Source organism: Protopterus annectens, chromosome 6.part0, assembly GCF_019279795.1.
Source record: "Protopterus annectens isolate FY-2018-M chromosome 6.part0, PAN1.0, whole genome shotgun sequence".
Lineage (NCBI taxonomy): Eukaryota > Metazoa > Chordata > Ceratodontiformes > Protopteridae > Protopterus > Protopterus annectens.
This window is the reverse complement of record NC_056737.1, coordinates 98,466,824-98,488,740: the sequence shown is the minus strand read 5'-3', so window position 1 is coordinate 98,488,740 and position 21,917 is coordinate 98,466,824.

The following is a 21,917-nucleotide window of genomic DNA, read 5'->3' as shown; positions in this document are numbered from 1 at the left end:
CCCCTACCATCCCCAGACTAATGGTCTTGTGGAGAGGTTTAACTCTACACTAAAGACCATGCTACAGGCATTTGCAGACCAGTTTAAGAGAGAGTAGGATAAATATTTGCCTCATCCATTGTTTGCTTACAGAGAGGTACCCCAGGAATCCACATGTTTTTCACCCTTTGAGGTGCTGTATAGGAATAGCGTGAGGGGACCTCTAGATTTGATTCATGATGAGTGGGAGAGTGAGTGTAAATCTCACGAGCAGTCTGTTGTGGCATATGTCCTAAACCTCAGGCCAAGGCATAGGGAGCACATGGGCTTGGCCCAGGAGAACCTGGAAAGAGCCCAACAGCAGAAAAAGGTCTGGTATGACCTTGTTTGTATATTTGTATGGTATGTTGTGAGACAGCAGGTGATGGTGCTCATTCTTGTCAGACACAATAAGCTGCAGGCAGCTTGGATGGGACCCTTCAAGGTGCTAAGGAAGTTAGAACTGTTAGACAGGAGGCAGGGGCATAAATTGTACCATGTTAACATGATGAAGCCTTACCATGATAGGGAGGCCCTTGTGTTGAGTTTTTGCAGTGGGTGGCAGGAGGAGTCTGAGGGGGATTTGGTGACTGATCTCCTCAGTGAGGCTCAGACTGACACCTCAGTGGAAGGGATAGCAATGTCCCAGTTGCTATCCCGTACCCAGGTTTGAGAATTTTGAGCGGTGTTACAGGAGTGTGGGGACATGTTCACTGGGAAACCAGGGTGGACCCACCTGGTGCAGCACCATGTGGATACTGGGCCTCAAAGACCTGTAAAGCAAGCCCCTTACAGGGTGACTGTGTGAGACAGACAGACTTTGAGGGAGGAGATACAGGAGATATTAGAACTGGGAGTAATCTAGGAGTCCAGCAGTCCCTGGGCCTCCCCAGTGGTGCTGCTACCAAAGAAGGATGGCAACACCAGGTTCTGTGTGAACTACAGGAAACTAAATATTCACACAGAGTCAGATGCTTACCCTGTGCCTTGGAGAGATGAAGCCTTAGTGCTGCTGGGTGGGGCTAAGTATCTGACCACTATTAATCTTACGAAGGGCTACTGGCAGGTGCCCTTGACTCCCAAAGCTAGAGAGAGAGGTCAGCCTTTGTGACTCCTTTCAGTTTATATGACTTCTCAAAGATGCCCTTTGGGAAGAAAAATGCCCCATTGACTTTCCAGAGCCTTGTAGATAATATCCTAGCAGCAGCAGGAGATTATGCCATTGCTTACCTGGATGATATTGCCATCTACAGCTGTTCCTGGCAAGAGCACCTTTAGCATGTCAGAGAGGTGCAGGGCAGACTGCAGACGACAGAGTTGACCATTGTGTCCAGTAAGTGTCAGGTGAGTATCTCAGCCGAGGCCTCCAACCCAGGGAGGAACGTTATGCAGCTGTAGAAAAGGAATGTCTAGCCGTAGTACGGGCACTGTAGAAACTTCAGCCTTATCTGTATGGAAGGAAATTCAATGTAGTTACAGAACACATTCCCTTAACATGGCTACATAGAGCCAGCCAGTAAAATGCCAAGTTATTAAAGTGGAGCTTAGGACTGCAGGCATATGACATGACAGTAAAACACCGTAGTGGGGTCAGCAATGCCAATGCAGATGGGGTCTGAAGACAGGGAATGGGGTAACATATTCCCAGATAGGCTTATTTCTCTCAAGCCAAGTTTCTCAAGGGTGACTTGAAAAACTCACTTGATTCTTGGGGGGGGGGGGGGCATGATGATATGGGCAAATGCCAGCATAGCCAGCTGGAGTTTTATAAAGAATTATATTTTGAAACCAAAAAACAGAAAATTCCCAAGGAACCAGCATAGCAAACTAACCAAACTAAAAAAAAAACACTGGCAGCTGCAAAAAATGAACTGGAAACTGGGTTATATGGTCCTTCATGTACAGTATATATCTACATGCACTACAAACATTACATTTATAAGTGCCCTTAGACTTATGAGTTATAGGAAGGGGGACGTAAGTGTCACAAGTCTCTAACATATCTTTGATACTACTGTTCTTGTATACAAATTGTAGTGTCTCCTCTAAAATGTGATCTAATAAATGTGATTATTGTAGTGCATGTAGATATACACATGAAGGACCATATAAGCTGGTTTCCAGTTTGTTTTTTGCAGCTGCCAGTTTAGTTTAGTTTTTTAGTTTAGCTTTTTTTAAAGAATGATATGCCCTTTCAGTATCAAACTGATTTATACAAGATTCTTGTGTTACAAATGTATTAGAATGGTATGTCACTTGTATATCAAACTAATTTGTACTGATGCTTGTGCTGAAAATGTATTTGTGAGGTTTACTTGTATTAAAAATGTATCAACAGCGCACCCTGCTGGAATGAAAATAAATGTATATGTATTATTGTAACTGATACTGGCATAGGCTCCTTAAATACTGGCCCAGCGTGGGGACATTCCATATTGGTGGCAGTGGTGTGCATCACAATTCTTATCCCTTTTAACCATGCATATTAAAATAACAAGAAGAGAGGACTATAAGTAAAACAACATGAATCAAATACATGTGATAAACTTATAGACTATGATTGTCAAGTTAATGCAGACTCTTTGGTCAGGTTAGCATTATTGTGCCCATCAAAATTTGTAATCCCTAATGATACTGCTCTATTTTCAAAGTTTTGTGCAACAATTTCCTATATGACAAAATACTTCTGAGTACACCCTATTACATTTTTAAGAGTATATTTATTATATTATCCTTTTCTGGTTTGAAAGTAATGGGGTCCCTTTACGATTATGCAAAATCACAACTAGCTTGATGTTGCTGTAGCATTAATGCCTCTCAATTCCAGGACTGCAGTATCTGATCCAGGTTTCTGGATGCTGTCTGTTGGAAATTTTATGCATGTTCTCCCTATATCTGTGGGCTTTCTCTGGGCACACAATTTTCCTTCATCATGTTCTTCTTTAATCAAGTAGCCAGATTAATTATCTATAGAGCTACATAGTGGAAAAGTAAAAACCTAATTTTCCCTATAAGGTAACATTTGTGTTAGTGGGACTAACCTACTTAAATCAATTAAATAAATTAAAATAAATGTTTCTGAAAGGTTTTGTAATGTACCACCATAGTGCCTTTTTCTTTCAATATATGCGTGTTGTACTGCATCATTCTGCGTAAAATTATCATCTGTCAGGAAGATTTGCAGCCTGCAAAAACTATTCTTCAGTGTGGACAATATATAGACTGACACCTTTGAGTGCCACCAGGTTAGCTAAAACCATCTGTACCACTAAGTTTGCAGGCAGTGTTACTGCTAAAGGAAAAGGACACTTCATGTGTTAATATACTTCAGGCTTGTTAAAGTCATTATATCTTGATATGTATAGTTATTTTACCCATGAGTAACTTGCCATCCTTTGAAAAAGTAACCATTTAAGCTAACTGTTACTGTTCCTTTTAGTGAAGACTGATCCATACTGACTACCCAAGCTGCTAATCTAAACATAATATCCTATCTGCTATGAGTCATACATCCAACTATTTTCCTTTCCATACAAAACACTGACAAAAGTTTACTCAAGGCATTTATAATTGCTGACGTTTCTGTTAGCTTTTCTCTATAATTATACTTTAACACTTACCCAACAGTTCTTTGATGAAAATTATTGTTTCTGAGAATCAGAAACATACCTGGCTCAGGTCTGTCCCACTTTGTTCCTCCTCACTTCACTTGGGCTCACTTTGCCCTACTACCCTACCTTACCCACAATTCTGACTGACCGCCTCTACAACTACATTTATACTTACATAAGACCATCCTATTACTGCATAGACCCTCCCCTTCCAGCTTGTATACCCACTTCAATTCTTTAGTTATCCTTTCTCTTCTACATCACTTCCTATTACTTCAAGACCTATCTTGAAATCATCACTTCCTGTTATTTAATTAGCTTTATATCTCTATCCTACTCAATTTATCAGCTACTTTTCATCTTCTGAAAATAACTATTAATGGTTTTCATTACCTATACTAAACATGTTGCTCACATATCTCAGTGCCCCTCTACTCCTTTTAGTGTCACACCTCACATGCTATATAGCACCTGTCTCACCAATTCTAAAATCCAAAAGTCTTGACTATTCTACTTACATTATTGGTCAACCCTACTTGGATAAAATTGCATCCAACTTAGTTAACGTATTACCTTATTTCTGTTACAAATACAAATCTGTCTGCTTCACTACCTTCTCTTTCAGTCTTAAGTATAAGCTCAATACAAACTTGCCATTATGCCTGTAACTTTACTTATAGTACCAAATTATGTCCCTAATGTGGTGATGTAGACCCTAAACCTGCCCATACCCCTTATCTCTTCATCACCTTTTGGCTCTCCTACATCTGTATCCCCAAGAAAACTAAAAATCTCCTCCATCAACATCTCAAGTGCAGTTAATGAATTAACATAATTCCAGTCCTAGATCTCTCATTACTACCCTGACATTGTTATCGTCTCTGAACCCTGGTTTAAGCTACGCATCAAAGACTCTGAAATTCATCCCCCAGGAAAAAAAATATTATATGCACTGATATATTAAACAAAAAGCTGGTGGTGAAGCCATCCTATCTTCAAACTATCTTAATCTCTTGTCACTCATGTTTTGGCCCACCTACATTTCATAGGTTCATAGTTTCAAACGAGAATATTAGGCTAATGGCTTAAAAGTCATTACAAACCTAGCCAATATAATCTGATTTCATCCAATCTATGGACCCTAGGTGCATAGGTGTGTGTCTATGCCTTGAGCATGTTACAGATTGCCCCTGTCCATAAGGGACATGGGCACTACCAATGGTGTGGATTGTACTTCCCCATCCACTGATCCAAACTGCATTTGAAGATGGCCAGGAAAGGGCTGTGCCTAATGTGACTAGGAAGCCTCTTCCAAAGAAGGGATAATCTCTGAGACACATATCTACCTCCCCAGCATATTTTGTTTGAGTCACTGACTAAGTTTAGATCCCTAGATTGGGTGACCCTCATGCTGTTTGACTTGAAGATGTGTAGCAGCTCCATCAGGGCTGGGTTTGTGAGTGTCTTGTAGGTCAGCTATATGTGATCCCTTAATAGTCAGTAGGAGGCAGAATAAAGGGATATGGCTTTTAGTCTATCCTTATAGGACACATTGTTTACATCTTGTATTTTCTTTGTGAGGAACCTCTGAGGTCACTTCAACTGTTGTAATTGCCTAGTCAAATACATGCTAAATGGCACATTGTACTCAATTATTGGTTTAATGAGGGCTGAGTACAGTGGGGCTATAATTTCCTTGGCTCTGGATGTCATACCTTTACTTATAAGTTGTGCCACACGTCTTCACCACTGTGGGAACATGGTGGTTACAGTTCAGGCTACTATATATCTGTGACCTAGATCTCTCACCTCTGAGTCTACTGCTGGGGGTGTGCTACTGTTGTTGTTGTAATTCGCAAAGTATTTGACTTCCCAAATTGTATGATAATGCACTTTTCTGCATTTAGTTTTAGGCCATGGTTCTGGCACCAATCATTTGTCTGATTTAGACCCTCCTGAAAGATATTTACATCACTGAGGGGTTCATTGATTGCCCCCAGCTTGCAGCCTCGGTAAACGTCATCCAGAGGCCTTCCACATTAGCCTTGCCTTCAAAGATGCAGATTATGAACAGAATTGGTCCCAACACTGAGCCCTGTGGCACACCACTAGTAACTAGCCTCTTGCTGGATCTGGATTCACCCATTTTAACCATGTGTCCTGTCCATGAGCCAATTGGCTATCCTTCTGGTGATGTCAGGATTTATGCCCAGTTTTGTGAGTTTATTTATAATATCAGAGTGGGAAATTGTGTCAAATGCCTTGGCCAGGTCAAGGTAGGCAGTACATACTTTCTCCTTATCCATTGTCTTAGTGACTTTCTTGAGGAATTCCACCAGATTCAGTATGCTTGACCTGTCCTTGAGAAAGCCAAATTGGGTCAAGTCTAATGTTTGGTGTTTCCTATGTCATTACTTATCGGGTCCAAGATTATTCTTTCCATGAATTTACATATAAGACTAGTCAAACTTATGAATCTGTAATTTCCCAGGTCAGTATGCAGAGGAATAACTGTTGCTGTCTTCCACTCTATCAGGACAAAGCTAGTCTGCAGGCTTCTAGAATTCTAAAATTCTAGAAAAGTGCATACATAAGCAAATCTTACAATATCTTTTTCAATAAAATCTACTAACCTCTACCTAGCATGGTTTTTGCACATATCATACCAAAACCACTCCCCTGGTTGCCTTCATAGATGACATCATCAAAGCTAGAGATAATAGTACCTTGGTCTCTTCCCTGTTTTTAGATCTCTCCAAAGTCTTTGACACAGTCTTTCACTCTAAATTACTCTCTAAAATGTCTGTTCTTGGTCTGACTAATACATCACTCAGCTGGTTTGCTAGCTACCTTTGTCATCAGCAACAATCTGTAAAATGGCTGCCTACATACTCTTCTTTTCTCCTAGTTAATACTGGTGTGCCCATGGCTCTATCCTTGGACCTCTTCTCTTTAACATATTTATTAACAACTTATATACACCCTTCCAACAGGCTTCCCTCATCCAATCCGCCGATTATTCCACCCTCATCTGTTCAACAAATATTGTTCTGCATTTACACTCCATTATTCAAAATGCCTTCAACTCCATTGAACATTGGGTCTGTGAAACCCAACCCTTCCTTCCTAAATACTAATAAACAAAGCTATTACTGTTTCTCCCCTAATCTTTGCCACCACTCAAAAACAGCTTCAAAACAACTTCTGTCACTCACACAGCTATAGGTCATATCTCATTCCAAGTTACTAGTTGTCACAATTGATGAGCTACTGAAATTTGATCTTCTTATACAAAATTGTTTAAAAAGACACATACAACTTGGTATGCTGTACAGATCCAAAGACTTCCTTAACAACAGTTCCAGAGGAACACTAGCAAACACATGCCTTCTTCCTTCTCTACTGTATGCCTCACCAATTCTTAACAATATTCCAATTCCCCTCTTCACACTATATTATAACAAGGTAGCTAGATTTGTAACCAACCTGCTACATAAAAGCCATCTGAAAACATTAAACTGGCTTGAGTTGCCCAATTACCTCAAATATACTCGACTTCTACTTGTCGACAAACTCACATATAATCCTTTCCACTGTCCATTCAAGAGTAACATTCTCAAACATTACCATCTTAACTGTTCACTTCACTCATCTGAGCAACAGCTTCTTGAAACTTATAAACCTAAAAAATATAGGACATAGTTTATACTCCTGCATGGTAGCCAAAACCTGGAAACAGATTCCTATGGACATTAGGTCAACACCTACAAGTCCCATTTTAGGCATACCCTAAAAGAATACCTTCCCAACTCCAAGCTCTGTACTTGCCTTTCTCCAGGTTAAACTGACCCATTTATTTTCTCCTTCCTGTTCTCCTTCTCTTACATACTCTCTCGATCCCCTTTCTCTTACATACTACTCCCTCCTTGCAATCTACTAAACACACAATATCTTTCTCACTGCTCTTAACACCTTCCTAGGTTCATAGGTTCATAGGTTCATACTAGGCTATCTGCCCTAGGGCATTTATAAGCTTAGCCAGAGTGTGTTTGGCTTTCGCCACCCATTTTAAATTAATTTTGCTATGCCCTTTTTCGAGGTTAGTATACTGTGCCTCTGTCTAACAGTGACACAGAAGTGATACCCGGGGTAAACCTACTATCTCCCATCCACTCATCAAGATTCCTCTTGAAGAGAGTCAATGAGGGACTCTGCCTAACCTGGACTGGGATTTTATTCCAGAGTGAAGGGAGCCTCTGGGTTATGAATCTGTCCCTCCAGCATGTCCTATTTATTTCAGTGCTGAAGTTCAAGTCTCTCGAGCGCGTGGCTCGATGGGATTTGGATTTTCTGAGGTGCAGTATGTCCATTAATTCTGGGTTGGACATGGCTTTATATGTCAGGCACAGATCACCTCTGAGCAGGTGGTATGCCACTGAGTAGAGCTGGAGTTTCTTTAACCTGGCAGCATATGGCATCTGTTTGAGCCCTTTGATCCTCTTGGTGAGGTACTTTTGGGGTCTTTCCAGTTGCTGCAGGTGTCTGGTAAGGTACATCCCAAAAGGGGCATTGTACTCAATTATGGGCCTGATAAGGGATGAGTAAAGAGGCACGATGACCTCCCCTGATCTAGATGTGAATCCCTTCATGATTAGGTGGGCTATATAAAATGTTTTTTTAACCACTTTGGCCAAATGAGAGATTGCTATCAACTTGGGTCCCCAGGTCCCTAATGGCTTCTTCTGTATTTAATGGATTACCACCTATGTGGTAATTTGTGGGCACTTTGATTTTGCCAAAGGGGATGACTATACACCTTTTGGCGTTTAGCTTGAGGCCATGGCTCTGGCACCAGTTGTCTGCTACCCTTACATCTCTCCTATTTCCTTCTATATCATCTTTAAATCTTCATTTACTCACTTTTTCCACCTTGTTTTGACATTTCTAAGCCTATAATCTTCTTACTGAGAAGCTTTGTTTCTACACCTCCTGTACCTTATTACTTCTTCTTTCTCCATAATATTCAAATATACATAGATCATTTTGTGTGTGTGTGTGTGTGTGTGTGTGTGTGTGTGTGTGTTTCTGTGTTTTGCCTGTCTGATGTAATCATGCTTTTTTTTCTCTTTATCTCATTTCTATAATTTATTGTAACTTCTTTTACTTCTTTTATGTTTCTAAGATCATGTGTATACAATTTGTATTATGTCTTATGAAGCTTTTCTCCCCAGCTCTCCTCTGAAAATGGGATTTATTCCCATCTGGGCTTTCTTAGTAATCAAATGTCAAATTAAAAATAAATAAATAAATTACAGATTTAAAAAGTTATGTTATATCCCTAAACGTTTTTCCAGCTGAAAAAAAAAAATAAAGAAACATGAACATATTATGCACAGCCAAAGGCAATGTATTGTAAAATCATAGATTTTGTACCATGACACATTGTTTTCATTCATGCATTTACATTATCTGCTTTATCCTATTTGGGTTGTGACAGTGCCAGAATGTCTTGGATCCAGCAAAAGTAGCATGTAATTAAGAATTGAAGCAGCTCTTTGTTTTCTGTTTGTTCTTATTGCAACTAACATGAAACATTCAAGCTACAACATTACAATTATAAAGCTGGAGATGGCAGTAAAAGTGTTCTTTGAATATAGTATGAAGTTCGTACTCACATATGTGTTTATCTGCATTAGTGTTGAAAGAGACACTGAAATACCTTTCACAGAGCCTAAAGCTGATTTTTAATTTCTTGGACTTGACCTAGTCTCATAGACCACATGTTAAGCTTTGCTGTTATTATGAACAAGTAAACTGGCTGGTTCATACCATTCACCTGACCCCGGTCATGAATTCCATGATAATTTGCTGTGCTAAAGTGCACTTAACATTATCAGTATCTGCTAACAGTGATCTCCCTTTGGTGCTATTATTGCTTGTCACCAACTTCATTTTTACAACTAAATTTAAGTGTGAGGTATTCAAGTAATGGATTGTAGCAGAGAATTGCATCATTAATTGAACACTTCAACAAATGCAATTTTACTGCAACAGAAACTTGAGGTTATTCAACTGGGTAATGAAACTGTAAAACAATCTTCTCTTAAACAGTAGTCTGGCATACTTAAGCAGGCTATAATATTTAAACAACACACATGAACATGCTACTGATATCTCAGACAGACTAAAAAGTAATGTCTTTCGGCTTTTCCCTGTTTGGGGTCGCCACAGCGTAACGCCGGTACGCTTATGATTGGCAGTAGATTTTTATGGTGCTGAGGTGCCAGCCCGGCACCCAACCTTCAACAAAGCACACCCATTCATGCACGCACTTACCTGCATGTCTTTAAATGTCACTCAACTGTGGGGAGGACATACAGACTCCACACAGAAGGCGCTCCAGCCGAGAATCGAACCGGAGAACCTCTTGCTGTGAGGCGACTACACTAACCACTGCATCTCAGACCGACTACAGTCCTCAAAATACTGGAAGCACAGGCACAAGCAAACAAATAATTAACTCAGGAAGACATTCCATAACCGTGTGTCAATCTTTAACTGACCCTAACCAGCTCAGACATTCTGTAACCATGTGTCAGTTTTTAACTGATCCTAACCAGACCAGCTAGAAAACTGGCAGACAGAAACCCTTTGTTCATTAGTGAGTTCTATCACTGGCAAAGAAGGCCTTGTAATGCCTTGACAACTCTGGATACAGCATTATCAAGGCCTGTGTTTTTTTTTTCATTTTTGAATAATAATAAATTTTTAATAGTGTTCATGTACCAGAATTCATCAAAGCTGCATTCCTACCTCTAATTAATTACCAAATATTGAATGTGGACATACATACATTTTTTGTATGTCATCACCCACTCTAGAGAATAATTTATCATGACCTGTCAGCACAGATGTCTGCCATCATTTACCTCTTCCCATGTTAACCTTCTCTGTTTTGCTAAACACTATGTTTACTAATGTACTTACACCATCACATTGTTTAAAAACAATCCAAATAACTTGTTTTCTCACAAGTTCAGATTGTCTCTATGTCTGTCTGTCTATCTAATCAGTATAGTCTCCCTCTATTGCCATTTTCCTTTTAACTGCCAGCTCTAAGCATACCTACACAATCACACAAGAAATGCATGTAGGAAACAAGGGCAAAGAAAAGTACAGTCCATGTTTCTTCATTTATCCATTAATTATGTAATGAAGTCAAAACACAGATCCAGTCTAGTTCTTTTCTTTTTCTAATGAAATGCAAATGCAGCAGTGAGGAAAAATCATCTAAGATAGGAGAACTCCACTGCACATCCAGTTAGGTGAGTTTTGAAACTTTCAAGTGTGTCTGTTGGGGGGTTGGGGGGGGATCTATCTGGCAAAATGATTGTCAAAGTTGAGGATGGAATAATTTTCAGATAGCTAGAACAAGCCAAAGAAAATATAGTTACTTTTGAAATTACTAAAGTGGGAAAAGAACGTGCAAAATTACACTGGATTCAAAAGTTGGAGCTGCTGTGGAATTTTTAAGAAACAAAACAGTTCAGGATGCTAAAACATCTGGACAGTCTGATGGAAACTGACAAGAGAGGATTATAATCGGATCTCTGCTCATAACCAGCTTATGTGCTTATTAAAAGGATATCAAGACATTCACTTTGGAACTGGAGCTTCTACACTTTTATCCAGACCAAATGTCATTTTTATATAGTCTGAAAAAAGTTTAGATAATTTGCAGTTGCTCTTTCAGTTGCTTTTCTGATGAGCTTGACAGTTTTAAATATCCATAAACAATAGATAAGATGTCACTGGGCAAGGATGGTTTCTGGAAGTTAATGTGTAAAGGATAGCCTAGTCTGTTAAGTAAACAGCTTAGTGGGTTAAGAGTAAGAAAAAACAGCAGTGGTGGCAAGAATTTTTAACCATATAATAGTAATTTACCATTTATGATGGCAAAGTTGTACAGTGTTTTGCCACTGTTTTGTAGTGACTGCAATGTTATCAGTGTATGGAGTACTTTATACATCTGCAAGCATTCTGTAATTCGTGAATATGGAATGCTGTCAAATGCTTTTTATCAGTTCGTAGGCGGTTACTAGACTATTGGCCCAATAGTCAGTTTAAGCCTAGCCAAGCTTACTCCAAATTTACCAGAATATTGCTGATGTGTCAGTACCCCAAGGAATTTTATAGTTATGACATATGCTTGTACACATCAAGCATTCACAGGCTGCTCCTGTCCATTAGGGACATAGATGTCAAACCAGAAATACATGTGATTTCCCATCCATTGGTCCAATTTATGTTTAAATAGGATTAGGGATGAGCTTTTCTTCACATGGATGGGAAGGCTGTTTCAGGGAAGGGGTAGTCTTTGAGACACATATCTGTCCCTCCAACATGTCACAGACAAGGTTTAGATCCTGAGAATGAGTGTTCCTGATACTATTTATTTTGAGGATGTGCAGCAAAACCAACTGCGTGGGATCAGAGGATGCCTTGAAGGCTAGGCATAGATCACCATGCAGCAGTCTGTAGGAGGGTGAGAACATGGCTAGGGCTTGGAGATAGTCTCCATAAGACTTATTGCTTACTCCCTGTATTCTTTTTCTGAATAACCTCTTTTGTCCCTCAAGCTGTTACAAATGCCTGTTCAGGTACGTGCTGAATGGTGCATTAGCTTCGATGATTGGTCTAGTGAGAGTCAAGTACAATGGAACAGTGACCTTCTTGGGCCTGGATGGCATGCCCTTACTTATTAGCTGTGCAATGTAGAATTACTTTTTTCACCCCAATAGATATGTGGTGGTCAAAGGTTAGGTTACTGTCAACATGTGCTCCCAGATCTCCGACCACTGATTCTACTTTTAGGGTTGTATTATTTCTTGAGGGGGCGAGTAGTGGTGATGGGGAGGTAAAATTGAAGCTAAATATATCAGCCAGCAGATTTGCAATATCCTCTGTTTCCAAATAGGTGGTTCCATTCATCATTTGTTTGCCACATTGTTGGGTGTTGCTTTTAAGGTTGTGGACACAGCTGAAGAAAGCCTAATGGCTGTCCTTAGCCAGGGAGGCTATTTTTATCTCAAATTTGGCTTTGGTGGACTTGAATGGTTCCCTGGGTTGCTTGTTCTGATTGACGAGGGAGTTTTTGTCTTGCTGGCCAATGCCATTCCTGTTTTTGTAATCTATCCATGATATAATTTGTTTCTACCCCTTTTTACAACTGTTCTATGAATTTGTTTAATGATAGAAGATCCTTTGTTCCATATGATTTTCTTTTGTTACCTTTCGGTTCTACTGCTACAAAAAGGAGTGCAGGAAAAAGTGGGAGATAGAAAATACCGAAAAGACAAGGAAGGAATACTAGTTGGCTAACAAATAAGCTAAGAATAGTATTGCAGTAGCAAAAAACAGGCCATTGGAGGCATTCTACTAGCTTCTGGAAAGTGACTCAGTAGATGACACAAAGAAACTACATCAGGTTGCAAGGCAAAGACAGAAAATAAAGAAGATAGTCAAACACCCTGCATAAGGGATGTCAGCAACAGCCTGCTCACCAGTCCAGAGGACATCAGAGGCAGATGCAAGGAGTACTTCCAGCAGCTTCTGAATGAAGAAAACCCCAAAGAAGCTGCAGTACTCCAGACATAGCCTATAATGAGAGAAGAAGAGGAGCTCACCACAGAAGAAGAATAACACTAAGGAAAATGAAGTCAGGGAAAGCAGCAGGCTCAGATGAGGTCACAGCAGATATGATAAAGATACTGTGCAAGATAGGGGAGAAATGGCTCCTGATGGTACTTATAGCAGTGTGGAGAGAAAAGTGTATCCCAAATGACTGAAGAATAAGAATACTTGTGCCAGTGTACAAGAACAAAGGGGACATCCACAACTGTGGGCAGCACAGAGGTATCAAACTCCTGTCACATTGCATGAAAGTTCTGGAAAGGGTGATTGACAAATGGATATGCAGAGTAGTGGAAAGTAGGATGAGAGATGAGCAGTTCAGAATCAGATCAGGATGCAGCACAACTGTCCCTACGTTTGCAGTGAGAAAAATAGCTAAGAAGAAACTAGAGATGAAGAAAGAGTCTAACTGGTCATTCCTAGACTTGGAGAAAGCATATGACAAGGTCCAAAGAAAGCTGATTTGGGCAGTACTGCGGTTGCTCAAAGTCACAGAAACACTGGTAGAATTAGTGCAGGTTATGTACAAGGACCCAGTGACTCAAGTATGAACAGTGTTCAGTCTCACAGAGGGGTTCCCAGTGAGAGTGGGTGTGCACCAGAGTTCAGCTCTGAGCTCACTGTTGCTCATACTGGTGATGGACTACATTAGCAGACAAGTCAGAGGGGACAGATCAGCAAAGTTGCTGTAGGCAAACGATGTGGCATTACAGGCAGATTCTATACAAGAACTTCAGTAAAGGACTGGAATGCAAAACTGAAGGCACACGGGATGAAACTAAGCACAGATAAGACAGTGGTAATGGCTGCAAATTGGATAAATCAGAAGCTGAGGACTGAGATAGAATGGAAGATAGTAGAAGAGGTTAATAGTTTCAAGTATCTGGGAGGGGTGGTTGAGGAGGAGGGAAGTATGAATGAAGAGGTCAAAGCTAGAATAAGAGGAGCTATGGCTAACTGGCATAGAGTCTCAGATGTAGGGAATGACAGAAGAATGCCAAAGAAGCTGAAAAGTAAGGTGTACAAAACAGTGGTGTGACCAGTACTACTGTATGGTACAGCAACCTGGGAGTAAAGGCAGTGCAGATGAGGAAGCTAGCGGTGATAGAAATGAAGTGCCTGAAAAGGGTGGTAGGATGCACATTGTGGGACAGATGAAGAAATCAGGACATAAGAACAGAACCAAAGTAGCTCTAATTGAAGAAAAGATCAAAGAGAACAGCTTACAGTAGCTCGGACACATGTGCATAAAAGCAGGAGACAATCTAGTGAAGATTATTTGGAACAGATAGGAAGATGGTAAGAGGATGTCCAGAAAAGAGGTGAATGGATTATGTGAGAAAGATTTGTGACAGTCAGGTATAAGTGTCAAAGGAGGCAGGAATGTTGCACTGAATCAAGAGAGATGGCAATAATTAACACGATACCCCAACCCCATGTAGTAAATAGAAAAAAAAGAGGGTTGGTGATGATGATGATGATGATGATGATGATGATGATGGTAATATCTGTATGAGGAATGATGTCAAAGACCTTGTCCAAGCCCAGGTTTGCAGTATGGACAGTCTAACCCTTACCAGGCCTTTGATAACCTTTTTGAAGAATCTACAAGCATGAATAAACATAAGCTTTGTTTTACAGACCTAAACAGTTTAGGAACCAGATCTGAAAGTTAGCTATGTCATTATTTATGAGGTCTTTAAGGATCATTCATGTGAAGCTTACAGGCCTAGAATTACAATGGTTGGTAGTAGGACAGCTTGTATGAAATGGCATCACTATGACTGTTCTACAGGCCACAGACACACATGACCAATAGGTACCCAGATGAATTGTAGGACCCCCCAATACAGTGGCACCACTATGACTATTCTCCAAGCCAAAGGCACACATGGCCTTTAGGTATCATGGTCAGGTGCAGGACCCCCCCCCCGGTATACAGTGGCACCACTATGAGAGTTCTCCAGTCCTCAGGCACACATTGCCTGTAGGTATCAGGGTCAATTGCAGGACCCCTCCCCCCAGTATACAGTGGCACCACTATGATAGTTCTCCAGTCCTCAGACACACATGGCCTGTAGGTATCATGGTCAGTTGCAGGACCCCCCTGGTATACAGTGGCACCACTATGATAGTTCTCCAGTCCTCAGACACACATTGCCTGTAGGTATCAGGGTCAGTAGTAAGACTCCCACCATATACAGTGGCACCAGTATAATTGTTCTCCAAGCCACAGGCACAAATGGCCAGTGATGAAGCTTAGGGTGAAGAGCAGAGTCTTACCACCCTTTGCCAATACTGATACATTAATGGTAGCACCTGGCAACAGAACTCTCATTTTTTTAATCCTGCTGCATCAAAGGTGAGTATGCTGCATTTCTCAGAATATACTTGGACACAGTTATATATTGTACTTACACTGTCTTTTCATTTTTTGGGAGTTATATATAGCTGGGAGATTAAGCGGTCTGGATCATTTTTGCTCTTGTAAGTATGGAGAGCTTTGGAAGTGGCATATTTCCTGTATGGGGAATCACACATGCACACAAATTTGTGAGTGCTTTCAATCTTTTAATGACAGCTTACAAAATGTCAAATGGTTCTTTGTTTTTTTAATTGCTTTTGCTGATGTGCAATATCAAGATGGCAATCAACTGAGTCTGATGGCACACAATCATAGCATAGGCAGCTGCATGGATATGCCATGTGACTCCCCTGCAAACCTGTGTTTTTATACATCATACATTAGATCTTAAATGGATGAATATACGGTAATATACTGGTTTGCATTCACTGTAATAGTGGGACAAACCTAGTCCTGTAGTTCTGCAGGTGGTTAGAGACCGACTTTCTTTGCGTGATTCTATCCTGTAAAATATTTAATCTGTTGTGGAGCTTTTCTCTTAGTTAGATTCCAGGATCTGTGGCAGACTGAATTGTAGGTGAAAGCTAAATGGTGAGATATTCCCAATGTGGTAATGGACAGGAGGGCATCTAGCTTGTATCAAATGTGTTGGGGTGAGCTGCTAGGGTCAGTAATGAAAGGAACATCAGCCATTTAGGTTCTCAGAGAAGATCAACAGGGTAAAGTATGACAGCTTACTTGTCTTGATTATTGTATCTCTAGAGAATCATTTTTTTATTTTATTTAGTTGTCGTTGGGTAACTGGAAAAGTCCGACTAAGCTAATGACCCATTATCAGTGCAGTTCCAGATAAAAAAGCTCTAAACAGATTTAAAAACATTTAAACAATAAATTGATGAATAATTATATACAAGGGGAGAAAAATCTCACAACAGGTTAAATATTTTACAATGAGCTGAGAAGAAATTCAGCAGCCTAGTTTGTGGAGCCTAACATGACTACAACTTTGCCTTGAGCCTTCATGGCAACAGAAAAACTATCGCCCTGGTTGTAAAAGACTTGCTCTCACTTGTCCTCAGTGTAAGTGACTACTTACACTGAGAGCATGTGTTTTAGAATCTGCCCCCAGTAGCAAGCCTGTTTACAGATAGGCCTTAGATCAAACTTACACTGAGAGCAAGCATCCTAGGGTCCAAATGGAGAGATGTAAATTCAGCAAGCAAAGGAAAGTAGTAGTGCTGAAATTGGCATTTGTGGGGTGGACCCTGTTTTCTCAAACTCTCACCAAGGCAACTATATTTATATAGCATATATCATGGACAGAAGTAGGTCAAAAGCTAAAAAAGATAGCTGGGTGCACAAGACTCAGGATAAAAAAAGTGCCCAATCCTGGTAGGCACACTGGTGCCAGGAGTGGAAAGATGACAGTGTAGAATCCTCAAAATACCTAAACATTTCTACAATGGGGCCAGGCCCATGGGGAGGATGGCCCTACTGTTGTAGTAGAAGGAAGCAACAGTCCACAAAAATCACACAAACAGATAGGCCAAAGAAGAGTCATAAAGACGATAAAGTGGACTATTGAGGATAAGAAAAAATTATGTATTGTTATAATTATGCAGAAAGTCCAGAATTTTCAGACACAAGATATACAAAAAGATTGAGAGAAATCAGAGTAAAGAAAAATACTTCTGCAAGAAAAACTGTCAGAAGCTTCAAATGAAAAATTGTGTTCATTAATAGAACAGATTTGTGAAAAACAGTATATAGATCAAGAAACCTTGATCTGTTTGGAAAAAGAAGCATCTGAGGAAGTGCGAAAATATAAACAACAAAACCAAGAGATATCTGAAAAGTAGAAAAAAGAAATATGGACATGGGAAAGAAAGAGAGATTTGATATGGTGCAATATTTCTGCAAAGGAGAAAGCCAAATTAATCAATGTAAAGATAACAACCCCAAAGATATTTGAAGAGAAATACAAGCAAAGGCATCCAGATATGGAAAATTTCACAATAAAGAAAAATAATATCACAAAGATGGAATGTAGAAAAGAAGATCAGTAAAGTAGAAGTTAAAAAAATAGAAGTTGAAGTTATGGAGTGCCTGCGAAGTGAAGGAATTGATGTAGCAGGTCTAACACAGGTTATATCACAGTAGGATGGAGTGAGTCCTCAAAGCAAGGAGAAACAGGAATATCAGGAAACATCTGAAGAAGAAATATGGACATGGGAAAGAAAAAGAGATTTAATATGGTGCAATATTTATGCAAAAGAGAAAGCAAAACTAACCAGTACAAAAAGAGCAGCACCAGATATTTGAAGAGAAATACAGACAAAGGAATGCAGACATAGAAAACTTTACAATACAAAACATAAGCAGACAAAGATGAAAAGGAGATTAATAATGAAGAAGTTAAAGAAATAGAAACTGAGGTTATGGAGTATCTGCAAAGTGAAGGATTCAGTGTAGAAAATCTAATTCAGAAAGCACCACAACAGGATAGAGTAATGGATACCCAAATTAAGAGGAAACCAGTGGAACAGGAAGCAATTGGTCAGGTGTCATATGCAGATAATTTGGGGCCTTCAACAGGAAACCAGTATAAACATTCACTTGAAGCTAGACAGCAAGGGAAGGAACAGGAAACTGTAGAAACTCTGATGCAGTCAATGTTGAGGAGTGATAGGCTAGTGAGTTTCATATGACAGAGCAATGGACTGAACAGGATGACATTGATGAGACTGTGTCACAGTAAGATGCTATAGAACCTTCTTTAGAATGCTCACAGGAAGTGGATAACAATATCTTCAGTTTACAAGAAATTGAGCTAAGAGAAGAATTGCTTGATTTAATAGACATGAACAGCTATATCAAGAGCAATGAAAGAAATATACTGCAGAAGGATAATAAAACCCAAAAAGTCAGAAGTCTGATAAAACAAATGAACACAGTAATTAGGACTGTTCATAGAGATCCATGCGATAGAACAGAAGTAAACAGTATATATTACTGTGCAGCTAAATTAATGACTGAGAAAGTTCTACCACAAGAACACAGTGAGGGAAAGGAGGGGGAGAAATTGAATACCATCAAGGAAATATCGAGTAGAGAAAATTATAAAGCAACTAAGACAGTAAGTGTCACTGTTAGAAGACTATAGAAGAGGAAATAGATCAACAAAAATACTAAGAAACATAGATGTGATAAAAGGAAGGCGCAATATTAGAACAGGCCAGGATCTATGATGTACTATTGCAAATAACAAACTAAAAATTTCAGCACAGGCAGAAAAAAATAGAAGATACGAAGATAAATATAAAGGAAAAGTGCAAAATATGCAATTTATTGAGGACCCAAAAAGGTTTTATAGAGAACTGGGAAATAAGGTAAAAGGAATTGAAAGAACGCCAAAAAAGAAGAAATAGATACATTTTGGAGAAGTATCTATGAAGATCCTCTGGAACATAACATACATTTTGGAGAAGGATCTGTGAAGATCCTGTGGAACATAACAAAGATGCTAAACGGACAGAAGAAGTAAAAGAAAGAATAAGAAGTTTAAAGGTACAGGGTATGAAATGGGATAAAGTAACAGCTACAGAGATTGAAACAAAGTTAAGAAAAGCCTCTAACTGGAAAACCCCAGGCCCAGATACAGTACCTAACTTCTTGTTAAAAGTATTGACATCTTTGCACGAAGATTTAACCATTATATGCACACCCTGAACAGACAACAACCTGGCTAACAACAGGAAAAACAATGCTCCTACTTAAGAGTGAACCTGCAAGCTACCCTAAAAATTATAGACCAATAACTTGCCTTCTGACGATGTATAAACTATATACGTAAATTGATGCTGACAGAGTTTATAGCCATTTAGAAGAAAACTCAATTATGGCAGTAGACCAATAAACGAAAGTCATATGGAACAAAGGATTATTTGTTGTTAAATAAAGTCATAGTGGAGAACTGTAAAAAGGGGAAGAATATAAGTATGGGATGGATTGACTATAAAAATGCATCTGATAGTATCCCTCATTCATGGATAAAAGAGTGCTTAAATATGTATAAGATACACTCCACACTGATTGATTACATTACAGTGACCATGAAACAGAGGCAGACCACTTTGCAATTAAGCCATGATAAAGGACAAATTGTTATCCCAGGGATAAAATTTCAAAGAAGGATATTCCAGGGTGACTCTCTGTCACTGTTACTTTTCTGCCTTGCCCTTAATCCATTAAGCTGTTTACTCAACAGCTTAGGTCATGGCTATGATCTGGCTCTTAGAAAACAACAAAGTGTAAAGACTTCTCACCTTCTCTTTGTTGATGATTTAAAGCTGTATAGCTCATCAGATGAGGAACTGAAAGCACAACTGCAAGTTGTCAAAATGTTTTCAGATAATATAAGAAATGTCATTTGGTCTTGATAAATGTGCAAAAGCAACCTTTAAAGCAGGAAAACTGCAACGCCAAGGAAAACATCAGTTTAGGAATATAATGTGATATAAAAGAACTTGAGCAAGGAGTGTATAAATATTTGGGAACTGATGAAGGATCAATAATAAAATATGAACAAATGCAAATAAAACTTAGTAAGGAATACTTCGGAAGACTTAAATTAATCCTGAAAACAGCATTGACATCTAGGAACAAAATCCAAGCTATAAACCAATTTGCTCTTCCTGTCCTAATTTACAGTTTTGGAGTGACTGACTGGCCCCAAAACGTGTTGGATATATAGGAAAACAAGAAGGATGCTTCATGCTCACCAAATGCTTTATAAAAATCAGTGCATACCAAGATTATATATTCTGCATTCCGAAGGAGGGATGGGCCTCCTTGAAACTGATTATATGTATAGATCTGCAGTCATTGGACTCCACACATATCTGATGACCTCACAAGACCCAAACATAGTGAAAGTTTTGAAACATGAGGAGAATAAATCTAAGATGACTTCTCTGCTTAATCTAACAGACGCTTATCGGCATCAAGCAGGAATGGAAATCACACCAGAAATAGATAAAAAACAGGCAGCAACTGAATGTGCCACAAACAAAAAAAAGAATATAAGGTGAAGGATCAGATGAGAAGGCAAGAAATATGTAAAAAGCATAACTATAGCTGGAAGTATAGAAAACTTCTGGACGAACCTCATGTTGATCAGAAATGAACACAGGAATGAGAGAGGCGAATTCAAACCAAGAGATGAAAGGTTAATCTTGGCAGCCCAAGATAGTAGGCTGCATACATGTTGGTTTATAAACTCCACTGAACATGTGGGAGAAATAGACAAATGTAGGTTTTGTAAAACTGAATTGGAAACAGTTGCACACCTTGTTGCTGGTTGTGACATACTAATGGCAGAAGGACTGTGTACTGAAAGGCATAATAATGTGGCGAGACTGTTGCATTGGGGATTGTGCAAACATTATGTTACTGAAGTGGCCGAAAAACACTGGAAACGTGAGCCACAAAGCATCATAGAAAATGAAGAAGTCTACATCACATGTACCATCACATGTACCATTACCAACAGTTCAAAAGATAGATACTAGAAAACCGGGTATAGTGGGCCATGAAAAGAGCATTGATCATTGAAATTGCCACACCCATTGACTACAGTGTCTTGTATACAGAGAGGCACAAAGTCATCTGTAGGCAGAAACAAGAGCAATGTGAAAGAAAGATACCCAGACAGTTCCAATAGTAGTTGGAGTAACAGGTCTTATAAAATTGAATTTACAATCGTATTTAGATATGTTACCAATACATGTAACTCCATACGAACTGCAGAAGGAATAATTACTGGGCACATTGCAGGTGCTGCGAAGAGCACTACTGGCTGACATCAAAGATTGAAACAATACTAATTTCATGAACTTTAATCATACTTTAGGAATGGAGTCCATTTCCATCATGGTATTAGAAACCCAAAAGACTTGGAGAAATTAAAAAAGAGAGCAAGTATTGGAACCTGAGCCTATGAGATGTGGTTTCAGTCAGAACTATGTCTGATTTTAAAAATGGAAAGGAATGAAGAGTTAGAAAAATCACACAAGAGGAGGATTAAGGGTGCCTGAATTAAAAGACTGTCAGATCTGTGAAACTAGTGCAGGTCTACATGTACATTTATGCAGAAGAATTCACAAGCTGACTGACATGCCATATTTGTTTGTAGTAATACAGCCACTGGTTCTGTATTCAGAGACTGCCTG